This window comes from Tyto alba, unplaced genomic scaffold (genome assembly GCF_018691265.1).
Source record: "Tyto alba isolate M040663 unplaced genomic scaffold, T.alba_DEE_v4.0 Super-Scaffold_10, whole genome shotgun sequence".
Classification (NCBI taxonomy): domain Eukaryota; kingdom Metazoa; phylum Chordata; class Aves; order Strigiformes; family Tytonidae; genus Tyto; species Tyto alba.
In genome coordinates this window covers 9164334-9189574 of record NW_024881262.1, presented here as the reverse complement: position 1 = coordinate 9189574, position 25241 = coordinate 9164334, and the positions used below count along the sequence as shown (strand labels likewise).

The window sequence follows — 25241 nt, the reverse complement described above, 5'->3', positions numbered from 1 at the left end:
TTTTATATCCATTTATGCAAAATCTTCCTCAGATCTGTAGTATTTTATGTAGGAAATGCTGTAATAGTAGGTAGCCCTATACAACACATGATAAAGAGAGTGTAAATTTCTGTGGTTTCTAAGGGAGAAATATTTATGAGAAAACTGGCAATGATTCCCTGCACTGATTTTTTTTTTTTGTTTTTTGGGGTTTTTTTGAACCAGCTTCTTTGACTTTGTTTGTAAGTTAATCACAAGATTTGAGAAGCTCATCTCATTACAAAAGATATTCAGAATTAAGAATTGTAGATTTGACTCTATTAACTGATTACAGGCTTTTTAATGTATTCAGATTCAGAATATGAAAAAACCTTCTCACAAATGGAAGTACTTCCAAGATGGCTTGTTGCAAACAGTGTTCTTGCATAATTGCATACTCTATGTCACTCAACATTCATCTATTGAATTGCAATAGCATTTCAGCATAAAATTCAATCTAGCTGAATTTTATAGTTTACCTGTTCAAGCTCAGCCAAAAGTGATTCTGAAAGCTATTCTAGTTGCATAACAATAACAAAAAGCAGAAAGAGACATGTGCCATTGTGACAGAAATAATTGGGTTATTAATAAGCTGAATGTGACATGGAAAAGTCGGCTCTATTTCTGAGCATAGTGACACCTTCACCATTAACTCTTAAGCACACACAACTTCTCTCACTCTCTGAAATTTTGCTTAAATGGTTGAGCGTTTATTCACATACAGAAAAGATAACTTTTTTTATAGGTACCTAAATCCTGCAATTAGAAGTGAAAGCTTCTGCTGCCATTTATTCTTTTAACTTACGACAACTAAAATTAGAGGCTTTCATTCTGTTGTTTTTATACACAGGATAGCATGATGTAATGTAGTAAGAACATCATAAAAAAAGTCAGAAATTTAGAGTTATTAATATTCAATAGCGGTTAAAAAAAAATATCGTCTAGATCTGGACTAGTCCTGAATTGCCCATTTTGGATGGGGATTCTTTCATCTTCCTCTTAAACATTTGTTTTTGAGGAAAGCTCTTTTCCCCGGCTACTTTCTACGTGGAGGGAATATGGGAGCTAGCATAGAAGCTGTCAGAGATGTTAGGCTCTGCTGTGGGGCTTCTTTAATTCTCTGCTGGCCAGAGAAACCTGAATTAAGGCTGGATTTAGCCTGTGGGAGGCATTTTAGTAGTGCTATCAGACTGGGAAATTCAGACTGACGCACATTTTGGACTGGGAATGTGAATTCAGAGCCCTTTCTTAAAGAGGATTTTCTTTATAATAAAGCAGATATATTGCACCAATATTTGCTGAAGTGTTTTGGTTTTAGAAAGGAAGTGTGTTTTGTCTCATCAAAGGCTTGCTCAGAAGGCTGTGGCAAAAGAAACATTCAGCACATACACTTTCTTGTTTTAGATATGTGGTATGCTGTCAGGGGGCAGGATTCAGTTTGCCTATTAAAGAGGTTTAAAAAAAGACTAAAAACCATCCAAAAGGAGCCGTGGGGTTGTCAAGAAAAAGCCGAAATCTTATGGAATGGAGGGTAATGGTTTTGGTCTTGCAGAAACACAGGATATCCTTTAAATAATTTATTCTGAATGGCTTTATAAAATCTAATCAGCTTGAAATTATAACTGTCCATTTGTATCTGCTTTGTTTTCATTCATTTTGTAGTAAAGAGGAAAACAACTGTTTTGAGAGCAAGTAGTAATTATATTTTCAGGCATTCTAACTATTAAATAGCAAAATGCAGCCATGAATTATGGTAACACACAGATGATGAGGCTTAGGTAAGGCTAGACTTTGAGACATGAGTTTCTGGTAAAGCTAGGGTTTCTACTAGAACAGCACTAAAATACTCTGAATTATCCTCAGGAGATCTCTGATGGTTTAGGCCAAACTCTTCTGATGGGATTATAATTATAGTCACAAGTAAGACTGAACTAAAAAACTGATGACTTTTGGTTCTGGATCCAACCTAATGATAATGATTAGTTCTTATTTAGTAGTTTTCATCCACAGATCTCGGCAATGTTTTATAATGAAGGTCAATATCATGGCCTTACTTTATAGAAATAGAAGCACAAAAAAGGGAAGTGAGTACCTAAGATCAATGAGCAGCTTGGGAACAGACCTAGGAATAAACCCAGATTTTATAACCCAGGTCTCACGTTCTCCCCATCTATCACACCAAATCAGTATTTTTGTTTTCATCTGTGCATCTGAAACCAACTTCATCATGGGTTGCACTGAATTTCTAATAGTGTTTCAGATGGTGATGATATAATCCAGAAAGGAAATTCAAAAAAATGAAACAAACAATACCCAGGCTTGGATTTTCCTACATTATGGTTTCCTACAAAATTCCTACCTAAATGTCCTGATGGATTTGTGTCTCAGAAACATGAGTAATCCAAGCAGGCATTCAGGTACTACTCTGCTAAGAGTTTTGTGAGCAGGCCCCGAAGACCTGCTCAGTACCATGCAAATTCTTCACTTCATCTCCAGAGGGACTGAGATACAAATTCCTGAATATATGGTACACTGCTGCATATTGTGCGTTTTACCCTTTTATAAATCCTTAGCATGACAGATTTCACATTTCCCATTTTAAAGTGACTCCTGTGGAGCTGGGAATATTTTCTACATCCGTTTTGCATCTCTGTGACCTCCCTGAGAGATACTAACATCTGCTCCGTAACAAAGCGAGCCTGGTTTCCCTCTGCCTTCCCTCCTCTGAGCTACCAGCTATTGTGCCTGGGTCACTTTGAAAAGAATTGGTGGTGGTCCACAGTATAACCTGCAGGCTGGATCCAAACCCGGTGTGTCCAGTAGGGTCTCTGAGAGAGATGGAATCAAGCTGCTGGAGTCTCCTGACTTGTCCCTGTCTGATCCCAAAACAGTGATTACACTCTTTGCTGTCCATATGGTCTGTGTAGACTGTTTCCATTGGCAGGGAATCACCTGCTTAATGTACTGGCTCTTCCATAAGAATTTGATTATATTTTTTTGTTTCAACAAGTTTAAGTCTTCTCTTCTGTGTCACTTATTGTAACAGAATTTTTTCAACCAGCAAGAAAAATGTATCAGTGTTTTCAATGCCCACAAATCACAGGAGGAAGGACATGCAGTAGACTGGAGTTTTTATTAATCAGTATGCTGTCTTCTCAGAAATGGGAAATTGATTTTATCAAAGTGTGACAAATTACAAGAAGTAAATAAATTGATATTCAGGTGAAATACAGGAGACTGTAACAGTCATACTGTGTATCTAATTATAAAAATACAATATGCTATTCCTGTACAGGGATTTTCACACATCAGTATGTAAGCAGTTCACAAACATATGTAGGCATCATCATCCCATGTTATATAGCTAGGGGCATCTTTCATCTTGGAGAAGATGGTCGTAGATGAGGTACTAAAAATAGTCAAATTTAAGAGAGAATGCTCCCTAGATGGAGTCAAAGACTGAGATGCTGTTTAGACATGCAAACAACTAGAAGTATCAGAGCAGGAAAGAGTGTGGTTGAACCAGTTAGTGCACTGATAAAATCTGCTACTTCTAGCTTCAGCAAAATTTGTGAAAGTAATAAAAATGGAGTGCAGAAACACAGGGAAAGAGGTGTGTAAGGCAGTTCCTATTGCCTAACCTTACATGCCTAACATAGGTGCCTAAATGATAAAGGCAAAGCTTCCTGGGCTATTAAGAGATTAAATGCAAAGGACATTCTTTCAGAAAGTAATTCAGAATCCACAAGTACATCTGCTCTGAAGCACCTGTAGAGGAGCTTGATGTTCTTCACTGATTATGTAAGAGACTGTGTTGGTTTTGGTTGGGGTAGAGTTAATTTTCTTCACAGTAGCCTGTATGGGGCTATGTTTTGGATTTGTGCTGAAAACAGTGTTGATAATACAGGGATGTTTTCCTTATTGCTGATTAGTGCTTACACAGAGTCAATGCCTTTTCTGCTTCTCACCCCAGGGAACCAGCAAGTGGGCTGGGGGTGCACAAGAAGTTGGGAAGGGGGACAGCTGGGACAGCTGACCCTGACTGACCAAAGGAATATTCTATGTCATATGACATCATGATCATCATATAAAGCTGGGGGAAGAAGAAGGAAGGGGGCGATGTTTTGGGGTGATGGTGTTTGCCTTCCCAAGCAACTGTTATGTGTGATGGAGCTCGGCTTTCCTGGAGATGGCTGAGCACCTGCCTGCCAGTGGGAAGTAGTGAATGAATTCTTTGTGTTGCTTTACCTATTAAACTGGCTTTATCTCAACCCACAAGTTTTCTCACTTTCACCCTTCCGATTCTCTCCCCCATCCCACGGCGGGGTAGGGGGGCAGTGAACAAGCACCTCGGTGGTGCTTAGTTGCTGTCTGGGGTTAAAGCACGACAGAGAGTTAGGTAAACTCACTGCCTACCTTAGACCCCTGAGTTAGGTATTAAACTTCAGCAGTGGTGAAAACCCAGTCCATGTAAGGTCACTGCAAAGGCAACTTTGTACCTAGGACTACAAACCTAATATTGATGTTCTTTCTTATATGCCATCACCTTGCTTCCATTTTCTCCTCAGACTTCTCTTTCTGTTCTTTATATGACATTCACATCTCATGTGTGGAGCCTGAATAGTTTGTCTGAAAGACAAAGGAAGTCAATGGAAGAGAGTACCTGAGATCTGTTCATTGCATTTGTAACCGAACCCGAAGTCAGACTCAAGGACTCTCCTCTTCAATGTTCCTTCCTTCAGATGGGAGGTTATTTCTCTACTTGGGATTGGCTTTTGTAGAAGTCCCTGGCAAACTCATAAATTGTGCTGTTTAGCTCAATGAAATCTCTGAAAAATAGAGAAAAGTTTATAATAAAAGCAAAAGCAATAGCAATAGGTTTTGTGCCATATCTGATTTAATAGAAAAGCAGTATTTACTTGAATATAGGTAAAATACTGCTTTTCATTAAAATTGATGAAAATTGTTTAACTCAAAAGTAATTAAAATTTTTTATTTATAGTTAAAATACTTTTTTTCAGATGTCATTACTGAAAATTTTGCATCCAAGGCCTAGCTTTGGAAGATCTGTTGAATTCTCTGTCCTTTGCATCTGACTTGCAGCACTATTAACACTTTTCAAGTTTCTCCGTTTTACTTTTCTGTTGCACCAAAAGCCATGTGGGTGACAGCTCTATACCAACAAATCTTTACAGACAGATGCTATGATTTGATCCTGATACTCACTGTACATTTTACTTAGTGCTGCAACCAGGACATAAAAATATAAGCACCAGCTTTTTTTCCAATATATATCTCCATAAAAAAGACTGTTCTGATTTAACGTAATATTAATACAAAACTATTTTTAACCTAAATGAAGAAGGGCGACAATGACATTAGTATGTTTTATGGTACAAGGAAGGATTTCTTCCTTTCGGCTGACATCCATCACCGGTTCTTACATAAGCTTTCACCATATCTAAATAAAGTAGTAAGAAGAAACTTCCTCCTCCTATTAAGCGGCCCCTTATACAGAGAAGATCAAATTCAGCTGATAATGTCACCAGGAAGTATGTGCAATATTTAAAATCAGGTTGGCAGTGTAAATACCCAGTTGCAAGGCACGCAGCTGCGTCAATGGTAAGTCCTGTGGCTGGGCGCTAGGTTGGGAGTTCAGGGGGATTCCTGGAGCCAGGGACACTGAGGCAGAGCTGAGCCCTGCCAGGAGCTGGCAGCTCTCATCAGACAGGCTGACACAGCTTGGGCCTTGCCAGGAGCAACCACAGAACATCTGAACGGCCCTAGGGAGTGCTGCGAACCGTGCGTGCAAACAGGGGTTGACAGAGTGCAGCAGTTTGTGCAGCAGTTTGCATGAGAAGGGCTGTGCAAGCTGCTGGTAGGCCCACAGCGCAGGGTAGTGCTCTAGGTCTCTGCCATAATGCTGGGCACTTGCCTCAGAGTTAAAACCAGCGTTTCTACAGAGAAAGCCCCTGAGATGTCTGATGCTTCCACCCAGTCAGAGCTGGTAAGGAAGGAGACCAGTACAGACAGTAGGTTGGAATGAGTGCCCAGATCCTTCTCCTGAAGAAAAGGTAAGTACCTGCAAAAGATGTGCATGGGTTGATGATCTGTTGTGTCAGGTGGCTGAGTTGCAGGAAACAATTAAAAGACTGAACAGTATTAGAGGGGCTGAGATGGAGAGAGGTAAGTGGTTTCAGAACCACGCTCCTGTAGCAGACGCCACAGAGAATGAGGCACCTTAGACTCTGGTGACCCACAAAAGCAGGACTCTGCTTTAGTTCCCACCCTCCAGCATTACAACAAAAAGCAGATATGAAGCTTTAACAGCTGTAGGCACCCACGAGCAAGGTCTGTAAGGAGAAACTGTACCAGCAGCACACAGTGGATACCGCAAAAAGAAATGAGTGCTTGTAGTGGATGACTCTGTTAAGGGGCACTGAGGTGCCCATCTGCCAGCCTGAGAGGGAGTCACTAGAGGTACGCTGCCTTCCGGGATCTAAGGTCCGAGATATTGCTGAGAGGGTGCCACAACATGTCAAGAGCACAGACTATTATCCATTGCTACTCTTCTATGTGGGCACGAATGACACTGCAAGCCAGAACCTGGGCAAAATCAGACTACAAAGCCCCGGGGGTGCAAGCAAAACATACTGGTGCCCAAGTTATCTTTTCTTCCACTTTACCAGTTAGAGGAAGGGGTGCAGACAGAAACAGACATGTAATGCAAATCAACTTCTGGCTTTGTGGCTGGTGCCACTGTGAGTATTTTGGCTTTTATGACAATGGGACATTTTTGGATGACTATAGCCTTCTAGGGGGGGATGGGGCCCACCTGTCTAGAAGAGGCAAGGGAATATTTGTCAGCAGACTGGCCAGCTTGGTGAGGTGGGATTTGAACTGAAGGGCTCAAGGGGGAGTGGGGTCCAAAGTGACAATGCTCACACCATTACAACCAACTGGAGAATATGCCAGGCCAACCAGAGCAGTGACAGATGTTCCTTAACTGCCTCCCAAGATGAGAACCAGAAGACCAACCACCTCAAGTGTATGTACCAATGCACACAGCCTGGGGAACAAACAGGAGGAACTGGAGCTCTGTGCCCAATCAAAAAGTTATGGTATCATAGGAAAAACTGAAACATGGTGGGACAACTCACATGACTGGAAGATTGCAATGGATGGCTGTAGGCTGTTTTTGGCAGGCAGGGAAGAGGAGGAGGAGAAGTCGCACTCTATGTTAAGGAGAACCTTAAATGTATAGAAGTAAATTATGGCAATTATGGAAGCCCTATTGATTGCCTCTGGATCAAGATCAGAGGGGTCATCTCCCAGGGGGATCTTACAGTAGGCATCTGCTACCAACCTCTAAACCAAGACAATGAGACCAACAAAGCAATATTTGGGTCACTTAAGCAAGCTTTGGGTCAACAGAACCTGGTTCTTATGGGTGACTTCAACTACACAGACATTTGTTGGAAGAACAATACAGAAGCTCATATGTCATCCACCGAGTTCCTGGAATGTGTAGAGGACTGCTTCCTCATAAAACCGTTAGATGTGCCAACCAGGAATGAGGCACTGCTGGACTTGTTACTCGCAAACCTGCTTTGTAATATCTTGGTTAGTGATAGCCTTGGCTGCAGTGATCGCTATATTGTGGAGTTTGAGATCCTGCTGAGCGCACTGAAGGTTAGTACTAAGACAGAGATTTAGATTTTAGAAGAGCAAACTTGAGCTGGGAGGAATTCTGTGGGAAGCTTCCATGGAGGATAAAGGAGCTAGTGAGTGGTGGGAGCTTTTCAGGAACACTCTCCTGGAAGCACAAAACCAGTTCTCCCCCTTTAAAGGTAAGGGAAGTAGGTGGACCAAGAGACCCCCTTGGCTTAACTGCAAGCTTCTGAGTCTGCTTAAGACCAGAAGAGGGGTGCACCAGAGATGGAAAAGTGGATAAATACCCATTGAGAAATACAAGAGCATTTCCAGAGTGTGCAGAGATGCAGACAGAAAAACAAAAGCTCCACTCGAATTTAAATTGGCTAGAGATGTCAAAAACTACAAGGGTTCTTCACGTACATAAACAACAAGCAGAAAAAGGAAAATACTGGCCCACTGTTTAACAGGAAAGGTGAACTAGTCACCAATGACACTGAAAAAGCAGAGGCTCTCCACACTTTCTTCACCTCTGTCTTTACCAGCACTGTTGGGCCTCAGACCTTGGGAACAAAAATCCAGGTTGATGCAAACACAGACTCGCTGTCAGTGAAGGAAGTGTTGGTATGTGAACTATTACAGGAGCTTGACCCCTACAAACAGGTGGGCCCTGACATTAACCACCCAAGGGCATTAAGAGAGCTGGCAGACATCATTGCAAAGCTGCTCTACCTAATCTTTGAGAAGCTGTGGAGTTTGGGGGATGTCCCAGAAGGCTGAGAGAATTGCATTTGTTCAGCCTTGAGAAAAGGCTTAGGGGAAACCTTGTCACCGTGTTCCAGTGTTTAAAGGGTGGCTGCAGAGAAGATGGAGACTCCCCTTTTACAAGAAGTCACATGTAAAAGACGAGGGGTAATGGGTACCAGTTACTGCTGGGGAGAATCCAACTGGACAAATGAGGAAAATTTTTCACCATGAGAACGATCAGCCACTGTAATAATCTCCCCAGGGGAGTGGTGGATTCCCCAACATTGGACACTTAAGATTCAGCTGGACAGGGTGCTGGGCCATCTTGTCTAGACCAGGCTTTTGCCAAGAACAGTTGGACCAGATGATGCTTGAGGTCACTTCCAACCTGGTATTCCATGATTCTGTGATACTGCTGCAGAAGAAGAAAATGGCAGTTTGCCTCAAAAATTATGTTATAAATTTCAGGTTGGTCCTACGACAGAATTAAGGACAGACTTGTCGGTTAGAGTTTTTACCAGTATGTGATCAGTGTTAGATTTAGGAGTTATAAGATGGAATCTGGAAAGGAATTTTGTGTGCTGCATGCCACAAAGCCATTCTGAATTCCTGTTGCTAGACTGATTTTCTAAAATGGCCTAGTGTAAGGCCAGTTACTGGACATAATATATTATGTAATATATGTTAAAGAACAATTTCACACTTGCTGATGGATGAAATAGGAATATGTTAATTCTTTTCTGTAATTTTGATTTGTTTGATTTGATGTTTAGTTCTTGTGTGAACAGGTCCTTTTTCATTGTCAGTTTTAGCTGTAAGGTCAGTTGATTAACCAGACCATCTGTGGTCCTACAGTACTCCATAATACAGAAGAGAGAGAAATAATTTCAGTTAAAATAAATATTAGAAACACTGAGTAGAGATGTCCTCAGCCAAAAAATTAGGAAATTAAATCCCTCATACTTAGCATGGAATAGCAAAGTCATAGTGGGTATATTCCCCAAAAACTGAAAAATTAGGAATTGATTAGTGTTTATGCAGTATGGTAATTCAGTCTTGTTGATGACAAAGGAATGAAGCCTGTTTTTTATCTAGGAATGTGAGTATTGTTTTCTTGCATATGTAAATAAAGGTAAATATTTGTAAGAAAAATTGGACTAAAAGATTATCTCAAGGGAAGAGCACAAGGACAAACAAATAAATGGCTTAAATGTATAAAGCAAGACTCGTTCAGTGAATCACTCAAACATCTGTAAAAAATGAGCAAAGAGGTAGCAAAGACAGCTGAAGGGAAATGCATTTTAAAATTCTATCAAGTAGACTTTAACTTCTAAATATAACTACTGTAATAAATTACTTTGGAAAGTTATACATAGAGACACAAAATATCCTCAACCCTGTGGTTGAGAAATGTCATTAATTCAATGGAAAAATACACTAACACTGTTCATAGATGCACGTTTTGTGGAGAGAAAATTTCTGGTTCCCTGATATGTATTCATAAACAATGAATTAATCCAAGCCCTTAAAATGCAAACAACCTATAGCTGTGTTAGCTAAACTCTTCTAATGACAAAGAAAATACACACACATACAAATCTACTTATTGCACCACTGTTAAACTTTACTATTCTTTTCAGTGTTTTTTTTGTTTATGTACTTTTTGACTGAGGAGAGAATAAGCAATCATAGCTACAAACGTGTCCTTCTCTAGGCAGAACTCTTGGTGGGCAGCGTGCTTCCACATCCTTAGGCCTGCTACTGTGTCATCCTGTTATTTCTGGTGCCAGCAATTCCTCTGTACTTGTCTGATGTGGGTGCTCCTACACTGTGGCTTACAACAAGCCTTTCAGCTGCGTTTAGACAGACCCTTTAAGTGTCCCTCTTTGACGTCAGCTCAGCTTTGGGGACTAGATGGTATTTTTCATGTGACTGATAACAGGAGGTTTCCTGATACAGCCTTTCAAAGGAATGGGCAAAAGAAGCACAGCATGATTCTCTAGGGGACATCATCTTTGATACTTGAAAGGAACCTTTTAATATTGGGCTTTGAGAGACTGTGCACCCAATGTGCTAAGGAGATTTAGAACATCCTTGTTTAGATTTTTGCATCAGGAGATTACTGTCTGATAGTTAGGAATTAACAAAATCCAAGGTAAATTCCAAGTGCTTAAAGGGAGAAAAAAATGTTTCACATGAATTTCAGCCGTGTGCATGAGATTCCAGGTGCTCAAGATGTCAAGTCCATTTAGGGAGAAGAAGGAAAACTGTTAATAAAGGCGTATTCCTGAATGAAAATATCACACAGTTTCTTCAGTAATTGGTATTCCCGGTTAGGTATTGATACTTGTCATTTGCATAAGCAGCTGTTGCAACGTCTGTGCACATACAAAACAAGGTGTATTGCACTGTGTATAAAATTTGTATTCAGTGTCAAATAAGAAGGAAGTGGGAGGCCTCGTACAAAGGCTAGGATACGGGTTAGCAGTTTGGTATCTGTGACCCACATATCAAATGAATGTTTAGCTTTGGTTATCAGTATAGTTTATGAGAGCAGTGATAATTCTATCATGCAAATTATGATGATGCACTAGAAATTACAGCTGCTGGCATAGAAGCCATGCTTACTGGTAAGACAAATTTAGGTGATACAGATAATTTCCAGATTGCTGAAGAAATTGCAGTAGTGTGAGGTTTGTAGTGAATTTGGTCTTTTGTTTGTTTTGTTGGGCTGTTTTGTTTGTTTGTTGGGGATTTTTATCCCTTACTGGAAAATAGCAAGTGTGGACCTGTTTTGAATAAATTACAACATTGTTTTAGCAAAGGTTGATCATAATGCTCAATATGTTTCAATATGATGATTGATTTTTTTAGGAGTTATAAAAGTGAGCTTCATCTACTTAGATTCCAGTAACTGATATTCCACAGGAAATTGTTCTTGAATTTGGAAATGATGGTGTTGAACACAAGAATTGTGAGCTGACTAAAGTGCTGACTAAAAGGAATATTCAAAGTAAAGTGACAAGGCTGGAGAAATGGTCCTAGTGGTGTTTCTCTGGGGTTAGTCTTGGGACCTGTTGTATTTAATATATTTATCAGTGTGTTGAGGTGAAATTCCTAGCTAAGACAAAGTTGGGAGGTACTGCCAATGCTGAGGAAAACTGGGTGGTTGTTCAAAAAGAATTAGACTAACTTTTTCAGTAGCTTGCTGGTAATGTCATATAAGTAAGTAGCGTACTCTACAAAGCCATACACTTCAGTTTCGAGAATAACTTTGTCTATAACCTGAGGGTTTATGAACTGGAAGTAACAGTGGTAGAAACAAATCTGAGTATACTTGACAGTGAAAGGATGAATATGATTAGACAGTGAAATATAATTATCCTAGAAAAGATAATGCACTCCTGGAAGGTGAGAGTTTTTTAACAGAGAAAAAGATATACTGGTACCATCTTACAAGGAGTGTTAACTCCTTTTGAGTATTTCTACAGCTGTTTTTAGACATTTATTTTCAGACAAATTAACTGTGAGAGGGACAAAGAAGAGCTACAGGATGAGCAAGGGAATGAAACTCCATCTTTCGAAGAGAAATTAGAAATGTCTCATATGCCCAACCAAACGGAGGTTTCTGGGGTGAAGAATTGTTAAATATACTGGGAGCAAATATTGATAAATGGATAGGTTCAGTGTCCATGATCACTTTGTCCTTAGCCTCTGCTGAAATCACTAGCAAAGCTGCCTATTGCTGCCTGTTCAGTAGTTTTCTCTCGTGATGTGGATAGGTGACCGGTGTTATTTCCAAAAGTCCCCACAACTTTTGCATGGGACACAGACAAGAGGATTGCCAGTAAGACTATATTTTTATTAGTACTGTAAAAAGTATTCAGCAGCCTTAAAAAATGCATACCATTTTTCAAACCTTGGCTCCAGATTACTTACAAAAGAAAGAATTTCTTTATTTGAGATCTTACTGAACTTCCTCCTGTTTGGTCTCTGGACCTGGGCTCTGGTGGTGTCACTCCCTTACCCTTGCCTAATGAGCCAGCTCACCATGATGACAGCTGCTGCTGTCTGGTTTTGACTTTCGAGAGCTCCATAACTGCGAAGTGTGATGACATCATGCTCCCCAGGGTGTCAGTTATTAGCTGCTAAAAATAGTTACAGGCAAACACAGACTAGAAAAATCAAATGTCTGTTTAAACCACTAGTGAATGGGAAGGTAAAGAGATCGAGCTGAGCTGAGCTGAGGGGCTTTATTGTTTAAATGCAAGGGCAACAACATCGGGCTGCAATCCCGGCAAATGTTGCAGATGATCCTTTAGGACTCGTGAGCTGGGAGAACCCACAGAGGCAAGTTCATCCCTGGTGCAATTCCAAAACTGTCATGGTAAGTAAGCTTTTTGTGTTTATTTCCCACTGGTTAGGTTGTCTGATCTGAGTAATCTGTGTTTTGCAGTTCTTAATGTAACTGTGGAATTCACAGCACGAGAATGATGTCAGTGTTACTGCCAGTATAATCACGGTTCTATTAAAAATAAAACACAAAGCAATATTCATATTGTAAAATGAACTGTTCAAAGGTTAAGAAATAATGTACAGTAAAAACTACCTGCAGGCATAAATGGTGCCTCCAGTCTCCAAGTTCAGGAAAGAATCCTGCTCAGCATGTGTTTTGGGGCTATTCAGTGCAAGTTTTGAGACCACTTATGACCTTTAGGCCTTGATTACAGAACTGAGCTAAGACAGAGGTCACATTTTCACACTTTAACTTAAGTCTAGTTTTGTAATCCAGAATTCTGTTTAATATTTCTGTGGTACTAGCAAGGTGTTTCGGATATTAAGCTGCTCCGAATTAAAGCTGATCTTATAAAGAAAACACATATATAAATTCAGAATCAATATAACATTAAAGTTAACATAGGACTGGATGTCCCACAACCTTTGAAAATCTCATCCTGTAGTTTTTGTACGAATTAGGCCATGGACAAAAATGTTCAACTAGGATTATCAGTGGTGGTAGAAGATTTTCTAACCTGAGCTAGTCATAACAGTCTGTTCTACACTTCTTCATTTACTGTCTAAGGGCAAGCAGGGGTAGAAATACAAAGCTGTGACTCTTCCAGACAAACACCAGAGATTTTCATTCCAAGTTACAAATGCAAACCCACGGGCTTGAAACTCCCTTGGTCAGAGTATAATTTTTTTCTCATACATTCGGAGTCACCTACAACAGCTTCATGGTGATTCAAAAACATCAGAAATCACTTGTAATTAGCACTGGTCCCCTTATTGGGGAGAACAGCCTGATCTCCCTCCACCTTTTGCACCCTGGACCCAAACTGCCTGCTCTTCTGTTTGCAGCCAGTACACAAGCTAAAACCCCAAGTCTGCTGATCCTAGCGAGCCTGACTCACTGCTCTCAACCACTTGCAGCAGCCTTCCCCAGAGGCAATGAAGAGCTTGATGGATGTTGTAGTGCTGTTTATCAGAGTGAGTGCTAATGAAGCAACAGATCCATTACAGTATTTATCCAATTTGCAAGAACTGATTACAGGAACTTTGTGAAGTATAAAATACATTGATTTTACTCTGTGTTTGTCCTGTAAAAAATGATGTCTCCAAAAGATATTCCCATCTTATCATTATTTCCTTGTGCTGATTCATCTATGTTCAAGATTCTTCAGAGCCAGAATTTGATTCTGCCTTGTTGCTGATAATGTTTTTTGTAAATCTGTTTGATAATTGTCATGGATAAAGCTGAAGAAGCCCTGGGTCTTTTGCTTGCAAGGTGTAACATGGAAAGTAGAAGTTTTTCTTGCAGATCAGAAGGCTGGGGACTGACGCAGGAATTATTGTGTGAAATTATATTGTCTCTTTTTAAGTAGGAATTCAGGCACTGATTGTGGTAGTCCCTTTTGTCCTTTAAAAATGAGAATTTATGATTCAAAAGTTGCTCTTCTGTCACAAAATTTTTACTCATTATATTGAATCTTAATGGTATAATAACCTGTCCTTTTAGTTGCAAGTGTGGTGTTTTGAATGAAAACTGATTTACAGTAATTTTCTTCAGTCTGCCAAACAGGCATTAAGAAGAAAAAAAATATGGAAGAAATGCTATATTCAGTGCTGGTGGCCAAGAGGGTGAAATATAATACAATAAAAAAAAACCTTAATGAAGAATTTTTCCTCTTTGCATGTGTTTGTGAGATTTTTTTTTTTTAGGAAGAGGACTATTTTTAAGTGGCTCCTTAAAACTACCTGAAGGAGTAGCATCGGAAAGAGAATAGAAATACAGAGAAGTTTTTACAACATAAAATATATACAGTTTTTAGCAGATGGCCAACTTCTTGTTTAGAAAGATTTCCTGCTGCATTAAATTTTCCTTGCTGTATCCCCCAGAAGGCTGAACATTGCTATCTCCTGCAGACAATGCAGCAACGCCCTTATTTTGTACTAGCAAATGATTTTTCCATTCACAAGATGTTTCAGTATTCCAGAGCATCTCACTGCTCTAGCATGCATTTATCTGAATTTAAAGTAATTTATTCATAAAAAGAATATTCTCCTTTTGGTTTAGGGGATACCATCAGGGATAAAGGCACATGCAGTAACACAAACAACTGAGATCTGGCAGACTTTTTGTCTGCTTAATGCTTTCACTGATGGCCTTGACGCTGATTATAATGCCAATGGAGTAAAATACCCTCTACAAAATATAATTTTCTGCTGGAATGGTGGCAAAGTAGTGATGATGTGGCATCATCTGTAGGTGATGGCACTGTCTTGCATGTTCTGTTTTCAAGGTTACACAAAGAAGTGTACAAAATATTCTCGGCAAGAGGTGGAACTACCCTGAGCCTTAGGTCAGGCTTTAGCTGAGCATTCAAACCCTTGTGGTATGACTTTTGTGTGCAAATGGACCTGCTGTATATGGAAATTGTCTCAGTTTAAATAGAAGCAATGCAGAAAACTGAACTGTGTAAATGACTGTGAATGGATCTACCCAATTTTTGTAGAAAATCTAAGGATGGTGGGCTTAAATAATCAATAAAATTACTGTAAAAGTCTTTGTAAAACACCTGTGGAAGTACATATTTATCAGTTTTACATATCCCAAGCTCAATCACACTGAAATGATGGACAATTCAATGAAATATATGCCTGGAATGTATTTAGATCCAATAGCAGGAAGCTGAGTCCAGATAGATTCAGACTAGAAATGAGGCATATGTGTCTATTAGTGTGGGTCATTAGACATCAGCATATCTAGCTGTTTCACATGTACAGGAACTTGAGGGTTTGTGTAAAACTACACACATGTAATCCAAATTAACATTGACAAGTTAAAGGATCTGATAGAGGAACTACTTAGGTAATACAGTTGACTGTTGCTATAAAATGCCAGACTAAAAGATTAGTATAATCTCTCTGGCTGGAAAATACATGAGTCTATAGCAATAATTCTGTCCTATATGTGCACAGCAGACGGAGCACAAGGAAAGGTTTTCATTCCACTGCATAAGAAGGTATTAACAGCACTGTCTCATCACAGATTTTCACATGATTAAATAGTTAGATCGTGTCAAATCTTGGCTCATCACCAAGACTACTTGCCATAAAATTTCTGACATCGGAGAGGGACATCTGCATTAAAGTGAAGTTTGAAGATTGTCTAATATGTAAGTTTGTGAGACGGAGTCCTTATCCACAGAAATAGTGTTGTCAGCAGCGCTGTTTGTTTGAATTAAAGCTGCAGATTGGATCTAGTCGTTGATGCTGATCTCAACTTTTATGTAGGACATAAATTGAATACATTACATTTTCTAACACGCCAGGCCAGCATTCTCTGACGCAGATACCAAAGCTGAAGTAAATGGAAGCAGGCAGTGTTTTCCAGCCGGAGGTGTCAGGCCATTAGAAATCTCAGGTTCCTAAATGTAAATGTAGTATAGATATCCGAGTTGAAAGATTTTTCAAAAATATATCCAAAGATATATATTATTTCTGATAACATACTGGAATCAGCTACTACTGCTGACACTGTGCCAACTCAGTGAAGCTGTCTTTTGATGTATTTCAAGAAACATGTAAGTTCAGTGTCCTGCAACTGCATCCGTAACCACCAGCCTCTCAGGAAAAAACGTGAGAAGGCTGGGTTTTGTTTTTTAATTGTTAACTTCGCAGTCTTGTGCCTTCCTTCCTCTCTAAGCTTCCTTTTTGTGAAGATGAAACCTAGTGATGCAGTGTTTGCCTATAGGCGTCCTTTTTCCTGTGAACATAGAGAAGCCTGAAGAACAAATAAACTGTTTAAGTTGCTGATCCTGCACGTTTGCAAATTCATTGGGAGATTTGGCTCACATGTAAGGACACAAGGATCCGGCTCCTAGGGAATAAACGTCAAAGAACATGAAAAGAAAAGCCTTAGTAGGCACTGGGACTATAAGAACAAAGAGTGCTTCCAAACTGCAGTAGTGAAAACCACTGGGAAATGTGGAATAGTCTGACAGAAGCAATAAGAATGATGGTTCTGAGTCAGGCACTGAATCAGAAAAAAAAAGGGGGGGGGGGGGGAGAAATAAGAGGCTTCATCCAAGTGAATTAAAGCCACTTATATTCCTGGAAATGAATTATTTTCTCTTTATCTAAAAGGAAAAAAAGACAAAGAGGTTAAGAATATAATTATGCATTGCAGAAAGAATTATATGGCAATTTCTGTCTCCCAAGTTTCCTTTCAGGGTACTAACCAAAACTCTGACACACTGACTGACTTTCTGTAGTGAGGCTCAGCAGCGTTGCCCGCACTGCCTATTTACTTTTCAGTACTTCCTCTTGGAGGCTTTCTTTTCGTCTGTGTTCTCAGCAGGCTTTTAGAGGAAGCTCTGGGTATTATTTTGTGTCCAGAATAAACAGAGAGCACAGTACTGTCTTCTGTGCATAAGCTCTCTCCTTCCCTTGTGAATTTACAAATATTGTTGAAAAACAAAATTAGCACAGAAATAGTGTTTTGTTAAACGATCACTCAAAACGAGTGCTGAGGACTTGGTTCCTTGTTTTGTCAATGAGTTCAAGCGTATCAGGTACATAATTTACTATTTATGTTGTAAAGGCCTTCAAGGAAGTGCTGAAGCCTATGAACCATCTCCCCCCTTTCCTATCTTAGCCTGAGAATATTTTAATTGCATTCATCTCTGCTTAGATGCAGAATGTCTGAAGACGGTTGGAGAGCATGATTTCAATGCACACTGATGTTTCACCAGTCATATGTCATGAGGGAGCATCCTCCCACTGGTATGAACAATATGACCATGAAAGAAGGCGAACAGTAACTGCATTATGTCCTCCAGAAGATGGATAGAAGTTGGAGGGAATATGTTTTTGTGCGCTGTGTTTCAGGGCCTTGTTCATCAGTTGCATGACACTGCTACATTTGTTTCCTAACGTTTACAAATGAAATTAAATCAAGGTTGTAAAAGAAAAAAATGTATTCATATGCTTTGTAGATTGATGATTACAGACATACTGTAAAATGCTAGAGATCATCTGCAATTAGTCTATAAAGCACCTAATCACCAATATGAATTTGACTACCAAGATTTCAAACAGTTAACTTCATTCTGTCCTGTATACTCAGTAAGAATGTTTTTTGTGTTAATTTTGTTGATGGATGGAAGTTAGTTGGAAATAATTGTATTAAGATCCAGTTATTCATAAACCTGTATCATTTAATAACGAAAAAGCATTCGCTTCTGAATGCATTCAGGTTGTTGCACTGAGCAGACCCAGACTCCTGTCCTCCAGTCATGGAAGATGGTCTCTATCATTCTTAATGAAGGGTAGAAAAGGACTGGGGCAATTTCCTACAGACTTTTTTCTGGCTCTCCTGGTATGATGCCCTGAAGTAGATGAGATGCTTCTGTATCACAGAGACCACTGCATTGAATTAACCAGGATATAATTCAGATTATGAAAACAACTCCACAAGTGTTACAAGGTTGCAAGCAGCATTATCTCTCATTATCCCAAAGAAAGTTTATTTCTTGCTACTGCCCTTGAGAGAAGAGTTAAAAATTGCCTTATTATGGGATGAGGACCGTTCAATAGCCAGAAAAAGCAATCTGGGAACTAGGATGGCCAGCTGGAGCCCAGCCAGTATGACTGTGACTTGTGATCCCCCAAAACAAAACTGTTCAGCAGAAGCTGCATGCATGCTGCTGCTGCAGAAAGCATCCCCCAGCAGGTGCCACCTAGAGAAACCAGTAATAGTCTGGCCTGTGAGGGTCAAAGTTGAAGCAGAGTGAATTGGAATGAAAGAAAAACAGGAAGAGGAAGAGTAGGAAAAGGAATTAATCTTTATTTTGTGTGCTAGAAAGATCAAACCACATTGCACTGTTGAGGTGTTTAAAAATAAGTTTTGTCTTAGGACTTGACCATCCTTATGCCAATTTAAGTAATCAGTTTAATACGAAATGATGCAAACAAGCATCAACCCCTTGCTTGCCTACTCATACAGACACACATTTCTGTTGGATGCTTGCTGTTTAGCACAGTACTGACCCAACAGTGGTAAAACACCATATGTTTTGCTGTGTCAAGGGGCCAGCTATCACTGTAGCCACATCACTAAATCACATTACAACCCTTGGTCTAACAACATTTGTATAGATCTCCAGCTCTCTACTATTTGTCACTAATCAGAGTAGTCTGAAGATAATCATGCAGGGACATTATTCCATTTGATGTTCTTTCCCTCTACCTTAGCTAATCGTTTCTACAATGCATACGCAAACCCGACTTACCCAATCCCTTTTGCTATCTTTGTTTTTATCTCTTTTAGCAGAAATAATTGAGAGATCAATGAGGTTATTGTGCCAGGTCTATTGCTCAACTCCCCAGTTTCCTGTTGCGGTGGGATCGAGCAGGAAACTTGAAGAAATCCAAAGAACAGCCAAACATCTTCTCATATTTGCTCTGAGAGGCCTACCCTGCCTGTCTAACAGAGATAGCTGAACATGATTTAGCCTTAAAAGATTAAATATCTTTTCATTACAATGTACCTCATTCCAGTGGAGACAATGTTAGGGTTCATATTAGCACTACTGAGTGTTCTTGTTTTTCAGTTTTAGCAATGCAAAAAAAAAAAAAAAAAAAAGGTGAATTCTCTTCCCTGTTACAGGTGCTTGAAACTGCTATGAATTTCATTTAAGTGAAAGGAATTGTTTAGGATTTTAGTCAATGTAGCTGCAGAATTTGACCAGCCATCTTAAAACCACTGTATTTCTTTTTAAGATTCAAAATAAATCCAAGTAATTTAAACAACTGTAAGGAATATACTGTTATATTGACCTTGAAAATGTTATTAAACATGGTAAATACAACATTTGCTTGCTAAAATGGAAAGATGAAAAGCTCAGTCACTTAGAGCTTCATATGGTAATCATCAGGAAAACAGCTCCTTTTTTAAATGTAGCTGTCAAACTGACAGGCTGCAAAAGAAACAGATTCCCAGCTATTCAGTAGTTACAAAAGATCAAGATGATCCAGTTTTATCGCACCAGCAAAGAAGGAGACTCGAATTTGTTGAATTCAAATCAGTTTTTTCTGTTTGCTCGCTTAGGCTGGTCCTAGCTATGGGTTCATGAGAAATTAATGATAAACTTTTGAGCTGTTACGCATTCCAAGATGGCACTGAACATCAAATAGCTGTCAATTATAAGCTGGCAGAGACTTGAATAAAAATGCAACTGCCTTTTTTGAGAAATGCTTTGGGTTGATCACAACCACTTTGACCTAAGATGCAATTCTCTGCAAGTGCAGATAGCAACTGATTCTGGCAATTTCCATATGGGAGGTTTTCCAGGGGTATTTGATGCAAGCGAATGTCTCTGAAAATAAGCTGTGGATGCACTACGAGGATCATCTTTTCTGAAAAAGACACCTCTGTGTCTGCTGTAGTTTAGACAAGATTGTATAACTTAATCAATTCCTGACCATTTGTCCTTGTCTGTTGCTCAGCTCCACCACTCTAAACCAGCCTTTTATTCTATGGAGTAGTGAAAAACTTGTTTTTTTTTTTTCACGTGCTTGTTAATGTATTTGCCAAAATAACTGGGACTTCTTTGCAAAGGTGCTACTGCTCTGCTGATTGACATTCAGCATGGACAGGCAGAGCAGGCCAAGGAAAGAAGCAAGAAGCCAGAAAGGAACAAAAACCTTCAATTTTTGAGTTCATATTCCAAATGTCTTTGAATCAGCAGCTCTGGGCCGTTCCCAGCTCTTGAAGGAATGCCAGTTCAGTAGAGTGAGTGAATAAGGTGTGTGCGGGGGCGACTGCTTCTCTGTCAGTTTTGAGAAGCTTTATTTTAAAAAGTGCCTCTTTTTTTGCTAGCTTTACAGAGGTTTGAATGGTTAAGAGGAGCTGGTAATGGTTTACGGAGGCTTTCTTGTTTATGGCCTGCTGCCCAGTCAAATCCAGCCCAGGTCATTAGTGACTAGAAACTGTTAACATGTTAACAAAGTCTGATGGATGATGTGAATGAACTGTGCTCCAGTCCATCTTCTAGCAGAAAAAGCATCACAGAAAGCAGCATTGCTGTTGTCCCTAACTGACTCTCTCGCAAGCAGAGGGGGCCAGGGCTGTGCCAGCGGGTTCGTTCGGGGCAGAGCAGAGCTGAGGCACGCCGCTGCAGCAGCCTTCCTCCGCTGCAAAGAGAGAACGTTAGCATGAGAAGCTGTCAAGCTGATGCTTTCCCCAGCATTGAAATGACACTCAGTGAAAACAGGCACGCAAACTGAACAAAAATAAGGAACACCTTGGCTAAGGAGCTCCGCTATCTTCTGGTAAAGATACAGGGGAGAGCATGAATGGTTTCATTCAGAGTTTTGGACCAAAGCCCTGTGTATATGAGGAAAATCATTAACACACCATTAGCAGTCATGTTTTAAAATGGAAATTATGTCTTTATTGTAATCTCTAATTTATTTTATAATGTTTTTACTGTTTCTTTTCTGCATTTTGCTTATTTGGACTCTTGTACTGGTCATTTTCACTTTGCTTATATTTAATTTCACTCCTTTGTTTGATCATTTGTTCTTCCATCTGAAAAGCTCTCATGTTGGGTAACTTGCTTGGCAATAAGGGTAGAAGGAAGGCAGGTGGGCAGGCAATCTGAATTTTGATTTTGGCTCTGCCACTGGCTGCTTGGCAAGCTGTTTATACCACTCTGTGCCTTCCTTTCCCACAGAAAGAGACTCATAGTTGAAGAACAGTTTAAAATCTTTGACAAAAAAGAACTCGGCATCTACTAGTGCAATCTACTGAAGGAAAACATAAATGAAACCAACTATTTTATTCCATGTGCACCTTAAAGTGTATATGAGTTGATTAAGCCCCATAAGCCTCTGTTCTTAATTTTTCTTTCCTGAAATAGGTCTAAATGTTGAGTCATCATCGATTTACACATCCAAACCACTATAGACAGCTTAGCCTTCAAACTGTAAAAAAATCCAAATGTTCTAGATTCTGCAGACCATTTAACAGATGTGATGTGAAGGTAGCAAATCCTCGTAACTAGTGAAACACAGTTATAGTACAGATCTGAACTGGTACTGCAGAGGGTATGCACTGCTCTCTCCTTAAACTTCGGTGTTCTCTGTATTCCCTCCCCCCCAATTTGATTTGGATAAAGTGTCCACCAGCAGGGCCCAGTAGTTTGTTAAGGGCACAGTTGCTGTGTAATTTCATATTACTTACAGTCTTACAAAACTGTTGCAGTTAACAATAGAAACAGTGTTGTTTCTCTGCCTAGGCCACGATGCCATTTCCAGTATCATTAATTCACTATAACTAAAACCCTTTTCCCCCAGGAATGGCTGGGGTTATAGCAACAATGTTGAGGCAGAGGCAGGTTAAGAGCCAGCAGCAGCAGTATGCTGAAAAGCTTACTAAAAATGGTCTCTGCCTCTCTGTAGCCCTGGAAACCCAGGCTTTTGTATCAGATTTCCTCATTCAGGACCATAAAATTCTTCAGGTACCAAAAATTCTGTAAGTAAGTTAAATGGCCAAACATAAAAATTGCAGGCTTGACTAATACTGACAACTCAGTGTAAGCTCGGGCTCCATTAGAGGAAAGTGAAATATATCTGTAATTAGTCTCATATACAACACTTGACAGTAATGAAGATTTCTTTCTGCACTACACCTGGATGTTAGCATAGATTCCAAAACTGAAGAATAATCAGCCTTTGCCATCTTCACTATAACACAACTGCAACTCACTAAGTCCTTCGTTCATTTACTGACCTTCACCAAAGCGTTTGCCAGCGTGACACCCGGTAGTTTGGTATTCTGCAGTCTGCCACTGGCAACCTTGAACCGTGCTCAGCGGGACAGCATTGCGGTTACCTCCAGCGAGCGGGCTTGGGCGATGTCAACGCCTGCATTTATTGGTGGTCCTATGTGACTATATACATTAAAAAATATTACACCTGTTATTTTCTAAGATACTGGGTAGCAGTGGAATGCAAGAATCTTTCATTTGAAATGTGAAAAGTAGTTTGATTTTATTGTGATTGGAAACCAGCTTGTATTTGTAAGAATTTCTAAAGTTAATTAATGGACCTGATCATGCTTCTTCAGTTGGCTTCCCATCTTGTTCCATAAAAGGGCCATACGATCTCTGAACAGACTGAACAAAATAATACTTCTTTAATACTCCTTGTTTCCTAATTCCACACTATTTTTCTACCCATGTCAGCTATTGAATGCTCTGTTAAGCTCCTCTCATGACTATTCATATTTTCTCTTTTGTCTCCACTCATTCCACTTTATACCTGGAACACAACTTTAATGTACATTATGCTCTTCATTTCTACAAGAAGTAACAAAACTCACAAAAAGTCATCACTTGCTGTTATATGTGCAGCTAACTAGTCCTTGTTTGCTCCGTATTGCACACGCTGTAAAATTCTTGGCATTTAGGATTAGGTTAGGTATACGGTAAAGTAATTGTAATTTTCAAAGCAAGATCTAGAAAACACCATCCATAATAGTTAGGAGAAGAGCTATTTGGCTGATAAGGGTTGGGAGATCTTTCAAACTGAGAGTTAAGAAGGGATCTTCGTTGTTTCTGCCCCTCCCATCTGCTGGTCTCTGCAGCTGAAAATGGGGCAGAAAGCCAACATCATGACATTTGAGCAGACAGCAGTTTATGGAAGCGTCTATTACAATTCCACACCCACACCCTTGGTAGAAAGGAGCCTTCTCCCTGGCCATTTCAAGCAGAGTTGCTGCCAGAGAGTTACAGCTGATGTGAAGCTTCATCCACTGAGTCTGGGATTTGTAGGCAGACTCTTAAATTTTTCAATGTAGGTTTTAAATACAGATTCCCCTTCCTCTGCCTTCTTAATCCTCTCCCCCTCCAGAAGAAATCAAAAGAATTTCCGAAACATGCTGTAGAGTTTTCTCAGCCCTTACGTGCCATTATTACAAGTGGGTTGGACTGCAGCACCAGGGAACATGCAGAAGCACAGTGATTAATATGAGCATTGCCTTTTGGCTCACGTAGTGATCTTAAACACTGGTGAAATACCTAGCAAATTACAGTAAGCATGTGAATCCTGCTACTGATCTCTTAGTGTTGCAACTGGTCTTAGAAGGGAGCGGTACAGGTCAGATGGCTTTTTCAGCCCATTTGATTTTTGTTGCTGATCCTTTATGATGAGCACTTTCAGCAATTCCACGAGCATCCTTCATAATTTTGTCTGAAATAAATATTAATATATATTATTCATAAATACATGCATACATATAGGCCATATGTAAGCATCTATGCATATATATATACTCCTTTTTCTTCTACTTAAATAGTGTTCAGTGATTGTTCAGTTCTCTTTAAAGGATGAGTCACCTGGCTCGTGCTGGAGTCAGGAATCCAGACTCAAAACTGTAGCTGTGCAGCCATCCAACTGTGTAGCTTGATCAGTTATTTTACTGGATCTCGGAAACTAAATGCACTCTCTGACACCCACTGTTTCTTCAGTCTCCTAAATAACAAGAAAAATATTATTACTGTTTCTCCATACGTTATTTTTCCTTGATTTTTAAAATTTTAATTAAATACTAGAGAATAAGTATGTGGATATAAAAGGAACCGAATTTTGCAGGATTGGCAGCCCTAAAAACTGAAGTTCGCTGTTTCTTGGTAGCACAAGGACACTTGTAAAACACAGCAAGGATACTCCCCTCTACCTGCCCAGTTCAGTGCTGATCCAAAGACAAGAGCTGGTGGTGAACAGCTAGTGCAGTCGCCATATGCGTTCTTTCTTGGACTTCTAGACAGACACGTACACAATGTGAACTAAACTGCCACCTTAGATGCATTTCATGTAGAGCATCAGCTGGTGTGCAGAGAGATCACCACTCCTCGGTGCTGTGAAAGGTCACCCATATATATGTAAGCAGAACCACTGACAGAATGACAAAAGGTGATCTGTCATGCTTCAGTTGTGCGGCAGAGCAAGTGGAGGTTTCTTGAGATGAATGAATATTAGACTTAAGGAAGAATGAAAGCAGGAGATGGAAGGTAAAGCAGTAAAACATTTGCTTTCATATTTAGGAATGAATTGAGGAAGGGATATCTGAAGATGGACGTGTTTTTCCATCATCTATGTAGAATATAAAGATAGTACGTGTAATCTTGCTTAATATAGTATTAAAATAGTAAATTAAGTGAACTTTTAAGTCTCTGGCTCGTCACAAAGCTTGAATAAAGAATGATGTGAGATTGCTCACTTATTAGTAAGGAGTTAATTACCATTTTAATTCC

At 39.7% G+C, this 25241-nt stretch overlaps 1 protein-coding gene across 3 annotated transcripts in view; it reads left to right on the top strand.

Moving 5' to 3' along the window:
• GNB4 (G protein subunit beta 4) overlaps positions 1 to 25241 on the top strand; it is a 75869-nt gene that overhangs the window by 14968 nt on the left and 35660 nt on the right. Inside the window, exon 1 of one of the 3 annotated variants that reach the window (XM_033006396.2) lies at positions 6069 to 6092. The exons of 1 other annotated variant lie outside the window; for it this stretch is intronic. The gene's annotated coding sequence lies outside the window, so the exon portion shown is untranslated. Of the gene's footprint in view, positions 1 to 6068; positions 6093 to 12607; positions 12806 to 25241 lie in introns of those variants that run through there. One more of the 3 variants, XM_033006394.2, reaches the window with a different exon arrangement.